General features: G+C 30.0%; 1 protein-coding gene across 1 annotated transcript in view; it reads left to right on the forward strand.

The window, feature by feature from the left end:
• Positions 1-899: 899 nt before the first annotated feature.
• The window catches only part of DCX-EMAP (Doublecortin-domain-containing echinoderm-microtubule-associated protein), a 96,727-nt gene continuing 75,520 nt past the window's right edge, over positions 900-22,106 (forward strand). Inside the window, exons 1-2 of the mRNA XM_074114678.1 lie at positions 900-1,045; positions 2,605-2,715. The gene's annotated coding sequence lies outside the window, so the exon portion shown is untranslated. The remainder of the gene's footprint in view (positions 1,046-2,604; positions 2,716-22,106) is intronic.

A 22,106-nucleotide genomic window follows, 5' to 3' on the forward strand; every position in this document is an offset into this window, starting at 1 on the left:
AAAATACCCATTCATCATCTGTTTTTTGAGGGATTGTTTGGGCCGTAATGAAATTAGTATCAGAAATTTTGGAAGGAGGTTGTTCTTAGTTGATTTAAGTCTGTATCCTCTGATTGTTGTCAAGTTTGTCCAGAACGATGTGAGATCTTCGATAGGTTAGGTTTAAGTGAGGACTCAAATTCCATAATTTTTGCTGCTTCTCTTGGATCTATTAGTGTTTGGATAGGGCGTAGAGCATGAATAATGATGCATGGATTTTTCTATCCCAAGGTAACCCATACTCTGGACTTTTGGAATTATTATTTTATTTTTAATAAATTATCTCCAAAAAATACATTTAAAAACTATTAATCTATTTTTAACATAGCGAAAGCCGTAGCACGCTCAATTAAGGTCGCCTTTTCATAATGACCTCAGTATCTTGGTTTTGACAATGAACTAATTCTATATATTTTTTTTTTTTATAACGGTGAATAGATTTTTACCACCCTTGGTTTAAGTTATACTTTTCATGAAGTTTGAATAGCTAGAGCAATACGCAGTAAATTTAAGTATATAAAAATGTTTAAGGTAATTTAAACTCGAATGAATGAAAAGAATTGAATGGTAGAATCGAAAAGAACGCATCATTTATTATAATTGATTTGCTTATTTATCTGTTTTAAATCTCTGTTGCAATATTGTTTTCAAAACACGAAATACCGATTGAATTTTTTTTCATTTCTTTAAATTTTATCACTCTTTTTTCAAACATAATAAGGTACTGATATTTATATACTAATATAATTTATTTGTAACTTTTTATCAACTTAAGCTTGTATGTTATGTTGGTTTAAAAAATGCTTAATTATAAATATTGACCCCATTCAGGTGGGGGTCCATTGAGCAAGGGACTGTGGTCAAGAAAATCTATAAATGTGGCGTGCAAGTTGGAGTAAGGGCCACGTCATAGCGCCTTGCCCTGAGTCATCATCATTCTTACTTACTACTGTTTCTACTGAGCACCTCGTTAAGTACGCGAACACTATCTCAATCATGATTATGAGTAAGGCTATGATTATTTTTATATGTTGAAATATTATTAATTATGGATTTTACTTTTAATTTTTCCTTCAATGGAGGAGGCGTGCACATGGGGGCCTCATTTTTAAAAAGGCCTAGAAATTCGAACTGGCCAAAGCAGGTTTATATATTCTACATAAAAATTACAATTAAAACTTATAAACTTAAATTCAAATTTATTCACCTATTTATCTTTAAATAACATGATGAACTGCATGCTCTGAATTTCCCCTGAAGACTCGATTATTTCAATTAATCGAAAACTCGATAAATTAAAAATCTGCAATATTTCCGAACGAGAAGGAGTGTAATTAACAAGTCAGAAAAATAACAATTTAAAATACATGTTCTAGGTGTAAGATAAAGAGATGAAATTACTATTACATTCATTACATAAAATTTCAGAATCATGTATTCAATTTTAAAAATTGAAAATCTGCCCCATCTCATATGTTTTCGACAGTGAGAGAAAATACAAATTACAGAAACTGTTCAATTACTTTTAATGTGATAAAAGGAACCTGTGTGCATCTAAATTTGAGTTCTTTACCGAATTGTAGAGAAAACTTTGCTCCATAACTGGTATAAATTGCATTGTTTTAGTGGCTATAGTTAATGAGATATAGAAGGTTAAAGTTTGGAGGTTTTGCAAGTAGTTGAAATTTCATTCCTTTGTTTCTCTCTTCGTATTGTTCGGATTTTAATGAATTCTTTACCGAATTGTAGAGAACACTTTGCTCTATAACTAGTATAAATTGCATTGTTTTAGTGGCTATAGTTAATGAGACATAGAAGGTTAAAGTTTGGAGGTTTTGCAAGTAGTTGAAATTTCATTCCTTTGTTTCTCTCTTCGTATTGTTCGGATTTTAATGAATTCTTTACCGAATTGTAGAGAAAACTTTGTTTTATAACTGGTATAAATTGCAATGTTCTAGTGATTATAGTTTATGCGATATAGAAGTTTGAATTTTGGAGGTTTTTAAATTCGTCTTTTTTAACTATTATCAATCATCTTCGTCTGATTTTGATTAAATTGGTCAGGAAGAAGTGGCTCGAGCCACTAAATGTACCTAAAGTTCTAACTTTCTCTTACCGCTATTAAAGTTCCAACTTATTATCATATCGGGATATAATGAAAGTATTGCTCACCTGTAAAGCAGATATGTATGTAACTTTACAGAACAAACAAAAAGGAAAATCTTCCAAAAGGTACAAAACTCTCCTTTCAAAATGGTTAGAATCGATTAAATTCGAGAATTAGAAACGATGAAAGGATCTTCGTCTCCTATTAAATAATTTTCTTAGGTTATTAGATTGTAGAATTTAAAGTCTGTTGATGTTTATGTCCATATCGGGGCTAGGACTTTGTTTGTTTTTTTCCAGTAGGCTTTTAAAATTTTGTGAAAAAAAGTGTTAAAAATGAAAATGTTTTTATAAACTAAGCAGCTCCTCTTCCAAAAATCTTTAACGATTTTATGGAGTGAACCAGAAGCGTTCTCTAACAACGTGATCCTAATCCTAATCTTCATTTCTCGCTTACAGGTTTCCGACAAGAATTAATCAGAAAGGATCAAACATTGGAAACTAAACTGAGATCTATAGGCGCAGGCATTGGGAACATATCCTAGATTATGATTAACATACATTTCATTTGTAAGTATTTCAAAAGGATAGTTAATTAATCAGAAAAAAATATGTATTATTCATCTTTTAACATGAGAAAATTTTTACGAAAATGTTTGTCCTTAACATTTTCATCCACTTCAACTTCTTTATTTGTTCAAACATATTTAAAGCAGGAAGGCACTGTATCACACAAACTACATGAATTTTTTTTTTTATTCTACTACCCTCTTATCCGGTTCCTTCTGCTAAATAAAAATATTTAGCATACATTGGCGTGCCTAGTCTCCGTGTACAATCTATAGTTTGAGTTTGGAATATTCCACGTTCTGATGGAATTGTTTATTTAGTATAAAACAATAACGAATAACCAATGACACTATTTTATCTTCCTCCATAAAGGCTTTACTATTACCCTCATTATTTTTTCTTAAGATGGGATAGGAATTTACTCTTTACAATTCTTTGATTTGCTCCTATATCGTAATATTTTGAACTTGGTCGTTGGACCACCTGGAAAAAAAGCTGTACATCATCATATTTTTAATTCTTAAGAGATTAAATAATTTTCAATCAATTTATATGTAAACTGATTCAATAATTCAATTGAAAAGAAACGCTCACTCGCTTTCTCTTTTTCGTTTTGAGGGAAGAGGTATGAGGAATCAATAAATTCTCAAATTCTTCATTCCTCAAACCCTCTTCACAATTCCAACACGTACTCCCATAATTTTTACTTCTAGCAGCTTATATTTAATTTTTTTACTAATAACTAATAAAGTGTAGCAAAATTCAATGAACTGGATAGATCACCTGAACAGGTTTGGAATTTTATCACATTGAATTAATAATTTAATTCTTTATATTATAAAAGTTTTATCCAATACTCTAAAACAGCACCTAAGAGAGGTAGCAATATTATAAACTATGAGTCAAATCTACTGTGTCCTAAAATGATAATAATATTTATTTACAAAACTCACAAAATTGAAAGAATACAGTAAATGAGGTTTCAAGCTTAGCTCCTATGTTACACTCATCAGATAAATATTAGTAAAGATTAAAAAGGAACATATTTACAGATTTAGGAGAAAAATAACAAAAAACCTTAACTTGAAACAGGTGTGACCTAAAAGAATTACTTTGGCTCCCTAATGTAAACAAGTTAAATTTGTGTATGTGTGAGATATGCTCGAATTTGCCTGTGGATTCGCTAAACACAAATTGTTGCATATACATCAATCAACACTGTAGGCCTTATGTGAATTTTGTAAATATTCGAGTGGTTAGACTGGGACGCTTTTCCTGAGATTGTTGCTAGTCAAATAGTGCATGTTGAGGTAATATTTTACTGTAAATTTGTTTAACATGGGGATAATATTGTTGAAAGGTGCGATCGTGGCGAAAAGTTAACTGTAACTGTTCTACAGGTGGATCATTATTCTCCTTAGAAATAGTTCTAAACAGGTCCGGATTTAGATGAAAAGAGGCCCTAGGGCTGTTCCACTTATAAGGCCCTTTCACCTCCCATTTTTAAGTTTGTCAATTTCATGAGAAATAATAAAAAAATCACTACTGTGATATAATAATAATAATACGCTTTATTAATTTTTTTAAATAAATTTACAAAAAGACAATTTAATTTTAAAACTTACCACCTACTGCATGGATCGAAGACCGTCAGCAGAAGTTGACTCCTACTCAATTCTTCTATATCTTATTATAAATACATATATTTCAATTACTCAATAATAATATAATTTATATAACTAAATAAAATAAAAAAATGGTTTATCAAAAAAATAATTATCGAACTAAAAATTAAATTCTGTCAAACTAAAAATTAGATTCATGAATTAAGAACTTTCTGTATTTCCCGGCCGTTACATTATATTTGTACAGTTTCTCCCAGTTATGACCGTTCATATTCTTAATAAATACGTTTTTATCTAATACACCTTTACCAAAACATGTGTTTCTGAACTCTGTCAAAATCGGGCACACTGCTATATAATGAAAAATATCTTCTGTTTCCTGCAAATTGCACATGAACATATCTGAGCTTCTTCATTACGGCCAACTCTGTAATTTAAATTAAGTAATGATCCACTAATTTTAATTACATTTTGAATAAAAAATAAACTATTAGTATCACTTATATAATGGTTAGGTCCAAAATCAAAAGAAAGTTTGATAGAAAACAATTATAGACAAAAGTTGTCTTCATAAACAGGTAAAATATAAAAAAATTCATCCAGTAGTTTTTGAGATATTTGAAGTTAAAGATTTCACTGTTTCAAACAAAACGAAAACTTAACTCTGAACCCTAACAAAAACTTACAGTTTTAAAAGTTAAGTAAAATACTACGTGAGATATTCAAGATAAAATTTTCGACGTTTTCTAATTCGTTTAGAATTCGTTCCAAGTTTCAAACGTTTATATCTCTTTTCATATTTATCACAATTGAATGTTTTCTTTAGAACATTGTAGAGAATAATAAGCTTTATAAGTGGTATAGATTGCATTGTTTTTTACATAATACTTTAAGAGATATCTAAGGTTAAATTTGGATGGCTTTTGACAACATTCAAACTTCAATCGTTTATAACTCTTTTAGTATTGATCATATTTTAGTAATCCTGTTGCCAAAATATAGAGAAAAGTTAGCTGTATACGGTGTACAAATGGCAGTGTTGTAGTGATTAGATTAAATTTGGGTGGCCTCAAGGCCTGCGCCACCGCGACCCCTATGGATCTATTGTGGCTCCCCGGCATTAGAGCTCACCCTCCAGACCCGTCCGTTTAATCAGACTCTTAATTCTGGAGAGTGGCTCCTGGGTAAAGCTCTCAGGCCTTGGTTTTTCCTCCCCGAGAAGTAACATCCGTGTTGTAGTGATAATACTACGTGAGATATTCCAGATAAAATTTTCGACGTGTTCTAATCGTTTAGAATTCGTCCCAAGTTTCAAAGATTAATATCACTTTTCATATTTATCAGAATTGAATGATTACTTTAGCGCATTGTAGAGAATAGTAAGCTTTATATGTAGTAAAGATTGCATTGTTTTAGACTGAACACTTTGAAAAATATCAAAGGTTAAATTTGGGTGGTTTTCAACTACGTTCAAACTTTAATCGTTTATACCTCTTTTAGTATTGATCAGATTTCTGTGATTCTGTTACCAAAATATAGAGAAATATTAGCTGTATACGGAGCACAAATGGCAGTGTTGTAGTGATAATACTACGTGAGATATTCCACATAAAATTTTCGACGTGTTCTAATCGTTTAGAATTCGTCCCAAGTTTCAAACTTTTATATCTCTTTTCATATTTGTCAGAATTGAATGATTTCTTTCCAGCATTGTAGAGAATAGCAAGCTTTATAAGTGGTATAGATTGAATTGTTTTAGACTGAACACTTTGAAAAATATCAAAGGTTAAATTTGGGTGGTTTTCAACTACGTTCAAACTTTAATCGTTTATACCTCTTTTAGTATTGATCAGATTTCTGTGATTCTGTTACCAAAATATAGAGAAATATTAGCTGTATACGGAGTACAAATGGCAGTGTTGTAGTGATAATACTACGTGAGATATTCCAGATAAAATTTTCGACGTGTTCTAATCGTTTAGAATTCGTCCCAAGTTTCAAAGATTAATATCACTTTTCATATTTATCAGAATTGAATGATTACTTTAGCGCATTGTAGAGAATAGTAAGCTTAATATGTAGTAAAGATTGCATTGTTTTAGACTTATTACTTTAAAAAATATCTAAGGTTAAATTTGGGAGGTTTTCGACTACCTTCAAACTTCAATCATTTATACCTCTTTTAGTATTGATCAGATTTCAGTGATTCTGTTACCAAAATATAGAGAAATATTAGCTGTATACGGAGTACAAATGGCAGTGTTGTAGTGATAATACTACGTGAGATATTCCAGATAAAATTTTCGACGTGTTCTAATCGTTTAGAATTCGTCCCAAGTTTCAAAGGTTTATATCACTTTTCATATTTATCAGAATTGAATGATTTCTTTACCGCATTGTAGAGAATAGTAAGCTTTATAAGTGGTATAGAGTGTATTGTTTTTTACGTAATACTTTAAGAGATATCTGTGGTTAAATTTGGGTGGTTTTCGACTACGTTCAAACTTCAATCGTTTATACCTCTTTTAGTATTTATCAGATTTCAGTGATTCTGTTATCAAAATATAGAGAAAAGATAGCTGTATACGGAGTACAAATGGCAGTGTTGTAGTGATAATACTACGTGAGATATTCAAGATAAAATTTTCGACGTTTTCTAATCGTTTAGAATTCGTTCCAAGATTCAAAGGTTCATATCACTTTTCATATTTATCAGAATTTAATGATTTCTTTAGCGCATTGTAGAGAATAGTAAGCTTTATATGTGGTATAGATTCCGTTGTTTTTTACGTAATACTTTAAGAGATATCTGTGGTAAAATTTGGGTGGTTTTCGACTACGTTCAAACTTCAATCGTTTATACCTCTTTTAGTATTGATCAGATTTCAGTGATTCTGTTACCAAAATATAGAGAAAAGTTAGCTGTATACGAAGTACAAATGGCAGTGTTTTAGTGATAATACTACGTGAGATTTTCAAGATAAAATTTTCGACGTTTTCTAATCGTTTAGAATTCGTTCCAAGTTTCAAAGGTTAATATCCCTTTTCATATTTATCAGAATTGAATGATTTCTTTACCGCATTGTAGAGAATAGTAAGCTCTATAAGTGGTATAGATTGCATTGTTTTTTACATAATACTTTAAGAGATATCTGTGGTTAAATTTGGGTGGTTTTCGACTACGTTCAAACTTCAATAGTTTATACCTATTTTAGTATTGATCAGATTTCAGTGATTCTGTTACCAAAATATAGAGAAAAGTTAGCTGTATACGAAGTACAAATGGCAGGGTTTTAGTGATAATACTACGTGAGATTTTCAAAATAAAATTTTCGACGTTTTCTAATCGTTTCGAATTCGTTCCAAGTTTCAAAGGTTAATATCTCTTTTCATATTTATCAGAATTGAATGATTTCTTTACCGCATTGTAGAGAATAGTAAGCTCTATAAGTGGTATAGATTGCATGGTTTTAGACGTTATACTTTAAAAAATATCTAAGGTTAAATTTGGGAGGTTTTCGACTACCTTCAAATTCCAATCGTTTATACCTCTTTTAGTATGGATCAGATTTCAGTGATTCTGTTGCCAAAATATAAAGAAAAGATAGCTGTATACGGAGTACAAATGGCAGTGTTGTAGTGATAATACTACGTGAGGTATTCAAGATAAAATTTTCAACGTTTTCTAATCGTTTACAATTCATTCCAAATTTCAAAGGTTTATATATCTTTTCATATTTATCAGAATTGAATGATTTCTTTACCGCATTGTAGGGAATAGTAAGCTTTATAAGTGGTATAGATTGCATTGTTTTTTACGTAATACTTTAAGAGTTATCTGTGGTAAAATTTGGGTGGTTTTCGACTACGATCAAACTTCAATCGTTTATACCTCTTTTAGTATTGATCAGATTTCAGTGATTCTGTTACCAAAATATAGAGAAAAGTTAGCTTTATACGATGTACAAATGGCAGTGTTGTAGTGATAATACTACGTGAGATTTTCAAGATAAAATTTTCGACGTTTTCTAATCGTTTAGAATTTGTTCCAAGTTTCAAAGGTTAATATCTCTATTCATATTTATCAGAATTGAATGATTTCTTTACCGCATTGTAGGGAAGAGTAAGCTTTATAAGTGGTATAGATTGTATTGTTTTTTACGTAATACTTTAAGAGATATCTGTGGTAAAATTTGGGTGGTTTTCAACTACGATCAAACTTCAATCGTTTATACCTCTTTTAGTAATGATCAGATTTCAGTGCTTCTGTTACCAAAATATAGAGAAAAGTTAGCTGTATACGAAGTACAAATGGCAGTGTTTTAGTGATAATACTACGTGAGATTTTCAAGATAAAATTTTCGACGTTTTCTAATCGTTTAGAATTTGTTCCAAGTTTCAAAGGTTAATATCTCTATTCATATTTATCAGAATTGAATGATTTCTTTACCGCATTGTAGGGAATAGTAAGCTTTATAAGTGGTATAGATTGCATTGTTTTTAACGTAATACTTTAAGAGTTATCTGTGGTAGAATTTGGGTGGTTTTCGACTACGATCAAACTTCAATCGTTTATACCTCTTTTAGTATTGATCAGATTTCAGTGATTCTGTTACCAAAATATAGAGAAAAGTTAGCTTTATACGAAGTACAAATGGCAGTGTTGTAGTGATAATACTACGTGAGATTTTCAAGATAAAATTTTCGACGTTTTCTAATCGTTTAGAATTCGTTCCAAGTTTCAAAGGTTCATGTCACTTTTCATATTTATCAGAATTGAATGATTACTTTTGCGGATTGTAAAGAATAGTAAGCTTTATATGTGGTAATGATTGCATTGTTTTAGACTTATTACTTTAAAAAATATCTAAGGTTAAATTTGGGAGGTTTTCGACTACCTTCAAACTTCAATGGTTTATACCTCTTTTAGAATTGATCAGATTTCAGTAGTTCTGTTGCCAAAATATAGAGAAATATTAGCTGTATACGAAGCACAAATGGCAGTGTTGTAGTGATAATGCTACGTGAGATATTCCACATAAAATTTTCGACGTGTTCTAATCGTTTAGAATTCGTCCCAAGTTTCAAACTTTTATATCTCTTTTCATATTTATCAGAATTGAATGATTTTTTTACCGCATTGTAGAGAATAGTAAGCTCTATAAGTGGTATAGATTGCATTGTTTTTTACGTAATACTTTAAGAGATATCTGTGGTTAAATTTGGGTGGTTTTCGACTACTTTCAAACCTCAATCGTTTATACCTCTTTTAGTATTGATCAGATTTCAGTGATTCTGTTACCAAAGTATAGAGAAAAGTTAGCTGTATACGAAGTACAAATGGCAGTGTTTTAGTGATAATACTACGTGAGATTTTCAAGATAAAATTTTCGACGTTTTCTAATCGTTTAGAATTCGTTCCAAGTTTCAAAGGTTAATATCTCTTTTCATATTTATCAGAATTGAATGATTTCTTTACCGCATTGTAGAGAATAGTAAGCTCTATAAGTGGTATAGATTGCATGGTTTTAGACGTTATACTTTAAAAAATATCTAAGGTTAAATTTGGGAGGTTTTCGACTACCTTCAAACTTCAATGGTTTATACCTCTATTAGAATTGATCAGATTTCAGTGATTCTTTTGCCAAAATATAGAGAAATATTAGCTGTATACGGAGCACAAATGGCAGTGTTGTAGTGATAATAATACATGAGTTGTTCAAGATAAAATTTTCGACGTTTTCTAATCGTTTACAATTCGTTCCAAATTTCAAAGGTTAATATCTCTTTTCTTATTTATCAGAATTGAATGATTTCTTTACCGCATTGTAGGGAATAGTAAGCTTTATAAGTGGTATAGATTGTATTGTTTTTTACGTAATACTTTAAGAGATATCTGTGGTAAAATTTGGGTGGTGTTCGACTACGATCAAACTTCAATCGTTTATACCTCTTTTAGTATTGATCAGATTTCAGTGATTCTGTTACCAAAATATAGAGAAAAGTTAGCTGTATAGGAAGTACAAATGGCAGTGTTTTAGTGATAATACTACGTGAGATTTTCAAGATAAAATTTTCGACGTTTTCTAATCGTTTAGAATTCGTTCGAAGTTTCAAAGGATCATGTCACTTTTCATATTTATCAGAATTGAATGATTACTTTTGCGGATTGTAGAGAATAGTAAGCTTTATATGTGGTAATGATTGTATTGTTTTAGACTTATTACTTTAAAAAATATCTAAAGGTAAATTTGGGAGTTTTTCGACTAAGTTCGAACTGCAATCATTTATACCATTTTTAGTATTGATCAGATTTCAGTGATTCTGTTACCAAAATATAGAGAAAAGTTAGCTGTATACGAAGTACAAATGGCAGTGTTTAAGTGATAATACTACGTGAGATTTTCAAGATAAAATTTTCTACGTTTTCTAATCGTTTAGAATTCGTTCCAAGTTTCAAAGATTAATATCTCTTTTCATATTTATCAGAATTGAATGATTTTTTTACCGCATTGTAGAGAATAGTAAGCTCTATAAGTGGTATAGATTGCATGGTTTTAGACGTTATAGTTTAAAAAATATCTAAGGTTAAATTTGGGAGGTTTTCGACTACCTTCAAACTTCAATGGTTTATACCTCTTTTAGAATTGATCAGATTTCAGTGATTCTGTTGCCAAAATATAGAGAAATATTAGCTGTATACGAAGCACAAATGGCAGTGTTGTAGTGATAATACTACGTGAGATTTTCAAGATAAAATTTTCGACGTTTTCTAATCGTTTAGAATTTGTTCCAAGTTTCAAAGGTTAATATCTCTATTCATATTTATCAGAATTGAATGATTTCTTTACCGCATTGTAGGGAATAGTAAGCTTTATAAGTGGTATAGATTGCATTGTTTTTAACGTAATACTTTAAGAGTTATCTGTGGTAAAATTTGGGTGGTTTTCGACTACGATCAAACTTCAATCGTTTATACCTCTTTTAGTATTGATCAGATTTCAGTGATTCTGTTACCAAAATATAGAGAAAAGTTAGCTTTATACGAAGTACAAATGGCAGTGTTGTAGTGATAATACTACGTGAGATTTTCAAGATAAAATTTTCGACGTTTTCTAATCGTTTAGAATTCGTTCCAAGTTTCAAAGGTTCATGTCACTTTTCATATTTATCAGAATTGAATGATTACTTTTGCGGATTGTAAAGAATAGTAAGCTTTATATGTGGTAATGATTGCATTGTTTTAGACTTATTACTTTAAAAAATATCTAAGGTTAAATTTGGGAAGTTTTCGACTACCTTCAAACTTCAATGGTTTATACCTCTTTTAGAATTGATCAGATTTCAGTAGTTCTGTTGCCAAAATATAGAGAAATATTAGCTGTATACGAAGCACAAATGGCAGTGTTGTAGTGATAATGCTACGTGAGATATTCCACATAAAATTTTCGACGTGTTCTAATCGTTTAGAATTCGTCCCAAGTTTCAAACTTTTATATCTCTTTTCATATTTATCAGAATTGAATGATTTTTTTACCGCATTGTAGAGAATAGTAAGCTCTATAAGTGGTATAGATTGCATTGTTTTTTACGTAATACTTTAAGAGATATCTGTGGTTAAATTTGGGTGGTTTTCGACTACTTTCAAACCTCAATCGTTTATACCTCTTTTAGTATTGATCAGATTTCAGTGATTCTGTTACCAAAGTATAGAGAAAAGTTAGCTGTATACGAAGTACAAATGGCAGTGTTTTAGTAATAATACTACGTGAGATTTTCAAGATAAAATTTTCGACGTTTTCTAATCGTTTAGAATTCGTTCCAAGTTTCAAAGCTTAATATCTCTTTTCATATTTATCAGAATTGAATGATTTCTTTACCGCATTGTAGAGAATAGTAAGCTCTATAAGTGGTATAGATTGCATGGTTTTAGACGTTATACTTTAAAAAATATCTAAGGTTAAATTTGGGAGGTTTTCGACTACCTTCAAACTTCAATGGTTTATACCTCTATTAGAATTGATCAGATTTCAGTGATTCTTTTGCCAAAATATAGAGAAATATTAGCTGTATACGGAGCACAAATGGCAGTGTTGTAGTGATAATACTACGTGAGATTTTCAAGATAAAATTTTCGACGTTTTCTAATCGTTTAGAATTCGTTCGAAGTTTCAAAGGATCATGTCACTTTTCATATTTATCAGAATTGAATGATTACTTTTGCGGATTGTAGAGAATAGTAAGCTTTATATGTGGTAATGATTGTATTGTTTTAGACTTATTACTTTAAAAAATATCTAAAGGTAAATTTGGGAGTTTTTCGACTAAGTTCGAACTGCAATCATTTATACCATTTTTAGTATTGATCAGATTTCAGTGATTCTGTTACCAAAATATAGAGAAAAGTTAGCTGTATACGAAGTACAAATGGCAGTGTTTAAGTGATAATACTACGTGAGATTTTCAAGATAAAATTTTCTACGTTTTCTAATCGTTTAGAATTCGTTCCATGTTTCAAAGATTAATATCTCTTTTCATATTTATCAGAATTGAATGATTTTTTTACCGCATTGTAGAGAATAGTAAGCTCTATAAGTGGTATAGATTGCATGGTTTTAGACGTTATAGTTTAAAAAATATCTAAGGTTAAATTTGGGAGGTTTTCGACTACCTTCAAACTTCAATGGTTTATACCTCTTTTAGAATTGATCAGATTTCAGTGATTCTGTTGCCAAAATATAGAGAAATATTAGCTGTATACGAAGCACAAATGGCAGTGTTGTAGTGATAATACTACGTGAGATTTTCAAGATAAAATTTTCGACGTTTTCTAATCGTTTAGAATTCGTTCCAAGTTTCAAAGATTAATATCTCTTTTCATATTTATCAGAATTGAATGATTTTTTTACCGCATTGTAGAGAATAGTAAGCTTTATATGTGGTAATGATTGCATTGTTTTAGACTTATTACTTTAAAAAATATCTAAAGGTAAATTTGGGAGTTTTTCGACTAAGTTCGAACTGCAATCATTTATACCTCTTTTAGAATTGATCAGATTTCAGTGATTCTGTTGCCAAAATATAGAGAAATATTAGCTGTATACGAAGCACAAATGGCAGTGTTGTAGTGATAATACTACGTGAGATTTTCAAGATAAAATTTTCGACGTTTTCTAATCGTTTAGAATTCGTTCCAAGTTTCAAAGATTAATATCTCTTTTCATATTTATCAGAATTGAATGATTTTTTTACCGCATTGTAGGGAATAGTAAGCTTTATAAGTGGTATAGATTGTATTGTTTTTTACGTAATACTTTAAGAGATATCTGTGGTAAAATTTGGGTGGTTTTCGACTACGATCAAACTTCAATCGTTTATACCTCTTTTAGTATTGATCAGATTTCAGTGATTCTGTTACCAAAATATAGAGAAAAGTTAGCTGTATAGGAAGTACAAATGGCAGTGTTTTAGTGATAATACTACGTGAGATTTTCAAGATAAAATTTTCGACGTTTTCTAATCGTTTAGAATTTGTTCCAAGTTTCAAAGGTTAATATCTCTATTCATATTTATCAGAATTGAATGATTTCTTTACCGCATTGTAGGGAATAGTAAGCTTTATAAGTGGTATAGATTGCATTGTTTTTTACGTAATACTTTAAGAGTTATCTGTGGTAAAATTGGGGTGGTTTTCGACTACGATCAAACTTCAATCGTTTATACCTCTTTTAGTATTGATCAGATTTCAGTGATTCTGTTACCAAAATATAGAGAAAAGTTAGCTTTATACGGTGTACAAATGTCAGTGTTGTAGTGATAATACTACGTGAGATTTTCAAGATAAAATTTTCGACGTTTTCTAATCGTTTAGAATTCGTTCGAAGTTTCAAAGGATCATGTCACTTTTCATATTTATCAGAATTGAATGATTACTTTTGCGGATTGTAGAGAATAGTAAGCTTTATATGTGGTAATGATTGTATTGTTTTAGACTTATTACTTTAAAAAATATCTAAAGGTAAATTTGGGAGTTTTTCGACTAAGTTCGAACTGCAATCATTTATACCATTTTTAGTATTGATCAGATTTCAGTGATTCTGTTACCAAAATATAGAGAAAAGTTAGCTGTATACGAAGTACAAATGGCAGTGTTTAAGTGATAATACTACGTGAGATTTTCAAGATAAAATTTTCTACGTTTTCTAATCGTTTAGAATTCGTTCCAAGTTTCAAAGATTAATATCTCTTTTCATATTTATCAGAATTGAATGATTTTTTTACCGCATTGTAGAGAATAGTAAGCTCTATAAGTGGTATAGATTGCATGGTTTTAGACGTTATAGTTTAAAAAATATCTAAGGTTAAATTTGGGAGGTTTTCGACTACCTTCAAACTTCAATGGTTTATACCTCTTTTAGAATTGATCAGATTTCAGTGATTCTGTTGCCAAAATATAGAGAAATATTAGCTGTATACGAAGCACAAATGGCAGTGTTGTAGTGATAATACTACGTGAGATTTTCAAGATAAAATTTTCGACGTTTTCTAATCGTTTAGAATTCGTTCCAAGTTTCAAAGATTAATATCTCTTTTCATATTTATCAGAATTGAATGATTTTTTTACCGCATTGTAGAGAATAGTAAGCTCTATAAGTGGTATAGATTGCATGGTTTTAGACGTTATAGTTTAAAAAATATCTAAGGTTAAATTTGGGAGGTTTTCGACTACCTTCAAACTTCAATGGTTTATACCTCTTTTAGAATTGATTAGATTTCAGTGATTCTGTTGCCAAAATATAGAGAAATATTAGCTGTATACGAAGCACAAATGGCAGTGTTGTAGTGATAATACTACGTGAGATTTTCAAGATAAAATTTTCGACGTTTTCTAATCGTTTAGAATTCGTTCCAAGTTTCAAAGATTAATATCTCTTTTCATATTTATCAGAATTGAATGATTTTTTTACCGCATTGTAGAGAATAGTAAGCTCTATAAGTGGTATAGATTGCATGGTTTTAGACGTTATAGTTTAAAAAATATCTAAGGTTAAATTTGGGAGGTTTTCGACTACCTTCAAACTTCAATGGTTTATACCTCTTTTAGAATTGATCAGATTTCAGTGATTCTGTTGCCAAAATATAGAGAAATATTAGCTGTATACGAAGCACAAATGGCAGTGTTGTAGTGATAATACTACGTGAGATTTTCAAGATAAAATTTTCGACGTTTTCTAATCGTTTAGAATTCGTTCCAAGTTTCAAAGGTTAATATCTCTTTTCATATTTATCAGAATTGAATGATTTCTTTACCGCATTGTAGAGAATAGTAAGCTCTATAAGTGGTATAGATTGCATGGTTTTAGACGTTATACTTTAAAAAATATCTAAGGTTAAATTTGGTAGGTTTTCAACTACCTTCAAACTTCAATGGTTTATACCTCTATTAGAATTGATCAGATTACAGTGATTCTTTTGCCAAAATATAGAGAAATATTAGCTGTATACGGAGCACAAATGGCAGTGTTGTAGTGATAATAATACATTAGTTATTCAAGATAAAATTTTCGACGTTTTCTAATCGTTTACAATTCGTTCCAAATTTCAGACGTTTATATCTCTTTTCTTATTTATCAGAATTGAATGATTTCTTTACCGCATTGTAGGGAATAGTAAGCTTTATAAGTGGTATAGATTGTATTGTTTTTTACGTAATACTTTAAGAGATATCTGTGGTAAAATTTGGGTGGTTTTCGACTACGATCAAACTTCAATCGTTTATACCTCTTTTAGTATTGATCAGATTTCAGTGATTCTGTTACCAAAATATAGAGAAAAGTTAGCTTTTTGCGAAGTACAAATGGCAGTGTTTTAGTGATAATACTACGTGAGATTTCCAAGATAAAATTTTCGACGTTTTCTAATCGTTTAGAATTTGTTCCAAGTTTCAAAGGATATTAATCTCTATTCATATTTATCAGAATTGAATGATTTCTTTACCGCATTGTAGAGAATAGTAAGCTCTATAAGTGGTATAGATTGCATTGTTTTTTACGTAATACTTTAAGAGATATCTGTGGTTAAATTTGGGTGGTTTTCGACTACGTTTAAACTTCAATCGTTTATACCTCTTTTAGTATTGATCAGATTTCAGTGATTCTGTTACCAAAATATAGAGAAAAGTTAGCTGTATACGAAGTACAAATGGCAGTGTTTAAGTGATAATACTACGTGAGATTTTCAAGATAAAATTTTCTACGTTTTCTAATCGTTTAGAATTCGTTCCAAGTTTCAAAGATTAATATCTCTTTTCATATTTATCAGAATTGAATGATTTCTTTACCGCATTGTAGAGAATAGTAAGCTCTATAAGTGGTATAGATTGCATGGTTTTAGACGTTATAGTTTAAAAAATATCTAAAGTTAAATTTGGGAGGTTTTCGACTACCTTCAAACTTCAATGGTTTATACCTCTTTTAGAATTGATCAGATTTCAGTGATTCTGTTGCCAAAATATAGAGAAATATTAGCTGTATACGAAGCACAAATGGCAGTGTTGTAGTGATAATACTACGTGAGATTTTCAAGATAAAATTTTCGACGTTTTCTAATCGTTTAGAATTCGTTCCAAGTTTCAAAGGTTAATATCTCTTTTCATATTTATCAGAATTGAATGATTTCTTTACCGCATTGTAGAGAATAGTAAGCTCTATAAGTGGTATAGATTGCATGGTTTTAGACGTTATACTTTAAAAAATATCTAAGGTTAAATTTGGGAGGTTTTCGACTACCTTCAAACTTCAATGGTTTATACCTCTATTAGAATTGATCAGATTTCAGTGATTCTGTTACCAATATATAGAGAAAAGTTAGCTTTATACGGTGTACAAATGGCAGTGTTGTAGTGATAATACTACGTGAGATTTTCAAGATAAAATTTTCGACGTTTTCTAATCGTTTAGAATTCGTTCCAAGTTTCAAATGTTCATGTCACTTTTCATATTTATCAGAATTGAATGATTACTTTTGCGGATTGTAGAGAATAGTAAGCTTTATATGTGGTAATGATTGCATTGTTTTAGACTTATTACTTTAAAAAATAACTAAATGTAAATTTGGGAGTTTTTCGACTAAGTTCGAACTGCAATCATTTATACCATTTTTAGTATTGATCAGATTTCAGTGATTCTGTTACCAAAATATAGATAAAAGTTGGCTGTATACGGTGTACAAATGGCAGTGTTGTAGTGATAATACTACATTAGTTATTCAAGATAAAATTTTCGACGTTTTCTAATCGTTTACAATTCGTTCCAAATTTCAAACGTTTATATCTCTTTTCTTATTTATCAGAATTGAATGATTTCTTTACCGCATTGTAGAGAATAGTAAGCTTTATAAGTGGTATAGATTGTATTGTTTTTTACGTAATACTTTAAGAGATATCTGTGGTAAAATTTGGGTGGTTTTCGACTACGATCAAACTTCAATTGTTTATACCTCTTTTAGTATTGATCAGATTTCAGTGATTCTGTTACCAAAATATAGAGAAAAGTTAGCTGTATACGAAGTACAAATGGCAGTGTTTTAGTGATAATACTACGTGAGATTTTCAAAATAAAATTTTCGACGTTTTCTAATCGTTTCGAATTCGTTCCAAGTTTCAAAGGTTAATATCTCTTTTCATATTTATCAGAATTGAATGATTTCTTTACCGCAATGTAGAGAATAGTAAGCTCTATAAGTGGTATAGATTGCATGGTTTTACACGTTATACTTTAAAAAATATCTATGGTTAAATTTAGGAGGTTTTCGACTACCTTCAAATTTCAATCGTTTATACCTCTTTTAGTATGGATCAGATTTCAGTGATTCTGTTACCAAAATATAGGTAAAAGTTGGCTTTATACGGTGTACAAATGGCAGTGTTGTAGTGATAATACTACATTAGTTATTCAAGATAAAATTTTCGACGTTTTCTAATCGTTTACAATTCGTTCCAAATTTCAAACGTTTATATCTCTTTTCTTATTTATCAGAATTGAATGATTTCTTTACCGCATTGTAGGGAATAGTAAGCTTTATAAGTGGTATAGATTGTATTGTTTTTTACGCAATACTTTAAGAGATATCTGTGGTAAAATTTGGGTGGTTTTCGACTACGATCAAACTTCAATCGTTTATACCTCTTTTAGTATTGATCAGATTTCAGTGATTCTGTTACCAAAATATAGATAAAAGTTAGCTGTATACGGTGTACAAATGGCAGTGTTTTAGTGATAATACTACGTGAGATTTTCAAGATAAAATTTTCGACGTTTTCTATTCGTTTAGAATTTGTTCCAAGTTTCAAAGGTTAATATCTCTATTCATATTTATCAGAATTGAATGATTTCTTTACCGCATTGTAGAGAATAGTAAGCTCTATAAGTGGTATAGATTGCATTGTTTTTTACGTAATACTTTAAGAGATATCTGTGGTTAAATTTGGGTGGTTTTCGACTACGTTTAAACTTCAATCGTTTATACCTCTTTTAGTATTGATCAGATTTCAGTGATTCTGTTACCAAAATATAGAGAAAAGTTAGCTGTATACGAAGTACAAATGGCAGTGTTTAAGTGATAATACTACGTGAGATTTTCAAGATAAAATTTTCTACGTTTTCTAATCGTTTAGAATTCGTTCCAAGTTTCAAAGATTAATATCTCTTTTCATATTTATCAGAATTGAATGATTTCTTTACCGCATTGTAGAGAATAGTAAGCTCTATAAGTGGTATAGATTGCATGGTTTTAGACGTTATAGTTTAAAAAATATCTAAAGTTAAATTTGGGAGGTTTTCGACTACCTTCAAACTTCAATGGTTTATACCTCTTTTAGAATTGATCAGATTTCAGTGATTCTGTTGCCAAAATATAGAGAAATATTAGCTGTATACGAAGCACAAATGGCAGTGTTGTAGTGATAATACTACGTGAGATTTTCAAGATAAAATTTTCGACGTTTTCTAATCGTTTAGAATTCGTTCCAAGTTTCAAAGGTTAATATCTCTTTTCATATTTATCAGAATTGAATGATTTCTTTACCGCATTGTAGAGAATAGTAAGCTCTATAAGTGGTATAGATTGCATGGTTTTAGACGTTATACTTTAAAAAATATCTAAGGTTAAATTTGGGAGGTTTTCGACTACCTTCAAACTTCAATGGTTTATACCTCTATTAGAATTGATCAGATTTCAGTGATTCTGTTACCAATATATAGAGAAAAGTTAGCTTTATACGGTGTACAAATGGCAGTGTTGTAGTGATAATACTACGTGAGATTTTCAAGATAAAATTTTCGACGTTTTCTAATCGTTTAGAATTCGTTCCAAGTTTCAAATGTTCATGTCACTTTTCATATTTATCAGAATTGAATGATTACTTTTGCGGATTGTAGAGAATAGTAAGCTTTATATGTGGTAATGATTGCATTGTTTTAGACTTATTACTTTAAAAAATAACTAAATGTAAATTTGGGAGTTTTTCGACTAAGTTCGAACTGCAATCATTTATACCATTTTTAGTATTGATCAGATTTCAGTGATTCTGTTACCAAAATATAGATAAAAGTTGGCTGTATACGGTGTACAAATGGCAGTGTTGTAGTGATAATACTACATTAGTTATTCAAGATAAAATTTTCGACGTTTTCTAATCGTTTACAATTCGTTCCAAATTTCAAACGTTTATATCTCTTTTCTTATTTATCAGAATTGAATGATTTCTTTACCGCATTGTAGAGAATAGTAAGCTTTATAAGTGGTATAGATTGTATTGTTTTTTACGTAATACTTTAAGAGATATCTGTGGTAAAATTTGGGTGGTTTTCGACTACGATCAAACTTCAATTGTTTATACCTCTTTTAGTATTGATCAGATTTCAGTGATTCTGTTACCAAAATATAGAGAAAAGTTAGCTGTATACGAAGTACAAATGGCAGTGTTTTAGTGATAATACTACGTGAGATTTTCAAAATAAAATTTTCGACGTTTTCTAATCGTTTCGAATTCGTTCCAAGTTTCAAAGGTTAATATCTCTTTTCATATTTATCAGAATTGAATGATTTCTTTACCGCAATGTAGAGAATAGTAAGCTCTATAAGTGGTATAGATTGCATGGTTTTACACGTTATACTTTAAAAAATATCTATGGTTAAATTTAGGAGGTTTTCGACTACCTTCAAATTTCAATCGTTTATACCTCTTTTAGTATGGATCAGATTTCAGTGATTCTGTTACCAAAATATAGGTAAAAGTTGGCTTTATACGGTGTACAAATGGCAGTGTTGTAGTGATAATACTACATTAGTTATTCAAGATAAAATTTTCGACGTTTTCTAATCGTTTACAATTCGTTCCAAATTTCAAACGTTTATATCTCTTTTCTTATTTATCAGAATTGAATGATTTCTTTACCGCATTGTAGGGAATAGTAAGCTTTATAAGTGGTATAGATTGTATTGTTTTTTACGCAATACTTTAAGAGATATCTGTGGTAAAATTTGGGTGGTTTTCGACTACGATCAAACTTCAATCGTTTATACCTCTTTTAGTATTGATCAGATTTCAGTGATTCTGTTACCAAAATATAGATAAAAGTTAGCTGTATACGGTGTACAAATGGCAGTGTTTTAGTGATAATACTACGTGAGATTTTCAAGATAAAATTTTCGACGTTTTCTATTCGTTTAGAATTTGTTCCAAGTTTCAAAGGTTAATATCTCTATTCATATTTATCAGAATTGAATGATTTCTTTACCGCATTGTAGAGAATAGTAAGCTCTATAAGTGGTATAGATTGCATTGTTTTTTACGTAATACTTTAAGAGATATCTGTGGTTAAATTTGGGTGGTTTTCGACTACGTTTAAACTTCAATCGTTTATACCTCTTTTAGTATTGATCAGATTTCAGTGATTCTGTTACCAAAATATAGAGAAAAGTTAGCTGTATACGAAGTACAAATGGCAGTGTTTAAGTGATAATACTACGTGAGATTTTCAAGATAAAATTTTCTACGTTTTCTAATCGTTTAGAATTCGTTCCAAGTTTCAAAGATTAATATCTCTTTTCATATTTATCAGAATTGAATGATTTCTTTACCGCATTGTAGAGAATAGTAAGCTCTATAAGTGGTATAGATTGCATGGTTTTAGACGTTATAGTTTAAAAAATATCTAAAGTTAAATTTGGGAGGTTTTCGACTACCTTCAAACTTCAATGGTTTATACCTCTTTTAGAATTGATCAGATTTCAGTGATTCTGTTGCCAAAATATAGAGAAATATTAGCTGTATACGAAGCACAAATGGCAGTGTTGTAGTGATAATACTACGTGAGATTTTCAAGATAAAATTTTCGACGTTTTCTAATCGTTTAGAATTCGTTCCAAGTTTCAAAGGTTAATATCTCTTTTCATATTTATCAGAATTGAATGATTTCTTTACCGCATTGTAGAGAATAGTAAGCTCTATAAGTGGTATAGATTGCATGGTTTTAGACGTTATACTTTAAAAAATATCTAAGGTTAAATTTGGGAGGTTTTCGACTACCTTCAAACTTCAATGGTTTATACCTCTATTAGAATTGATCAGATTTCAGTGATTCTGTTACCAATATATAGAGAAAAGTTAGCTTTATACGGTGTACAAATGGCAGTGTTGTAGTGATAATACTACGTGAGATTTTCAAGATAAAATTTTCGACGTTTTCTAATCGTTTAGAATTC

The sequence above is a fragment of the Rhodnius prolixus genome, unplaced genomic scaffold (genome assembly GCF_049639745.1).
Source record: "Rhodnius prolixus isolate KJV_2025 unplaced genomic scaffold, Rpr scaffold_7, whole genome shotgun sequence".
Taxonomy (NCBI): Eukaryota; Metazoa; Arthropoda; class Insecta; order Hemiptera; family Reduviidae; genus Rhodnius; species Rhodnius prolixus.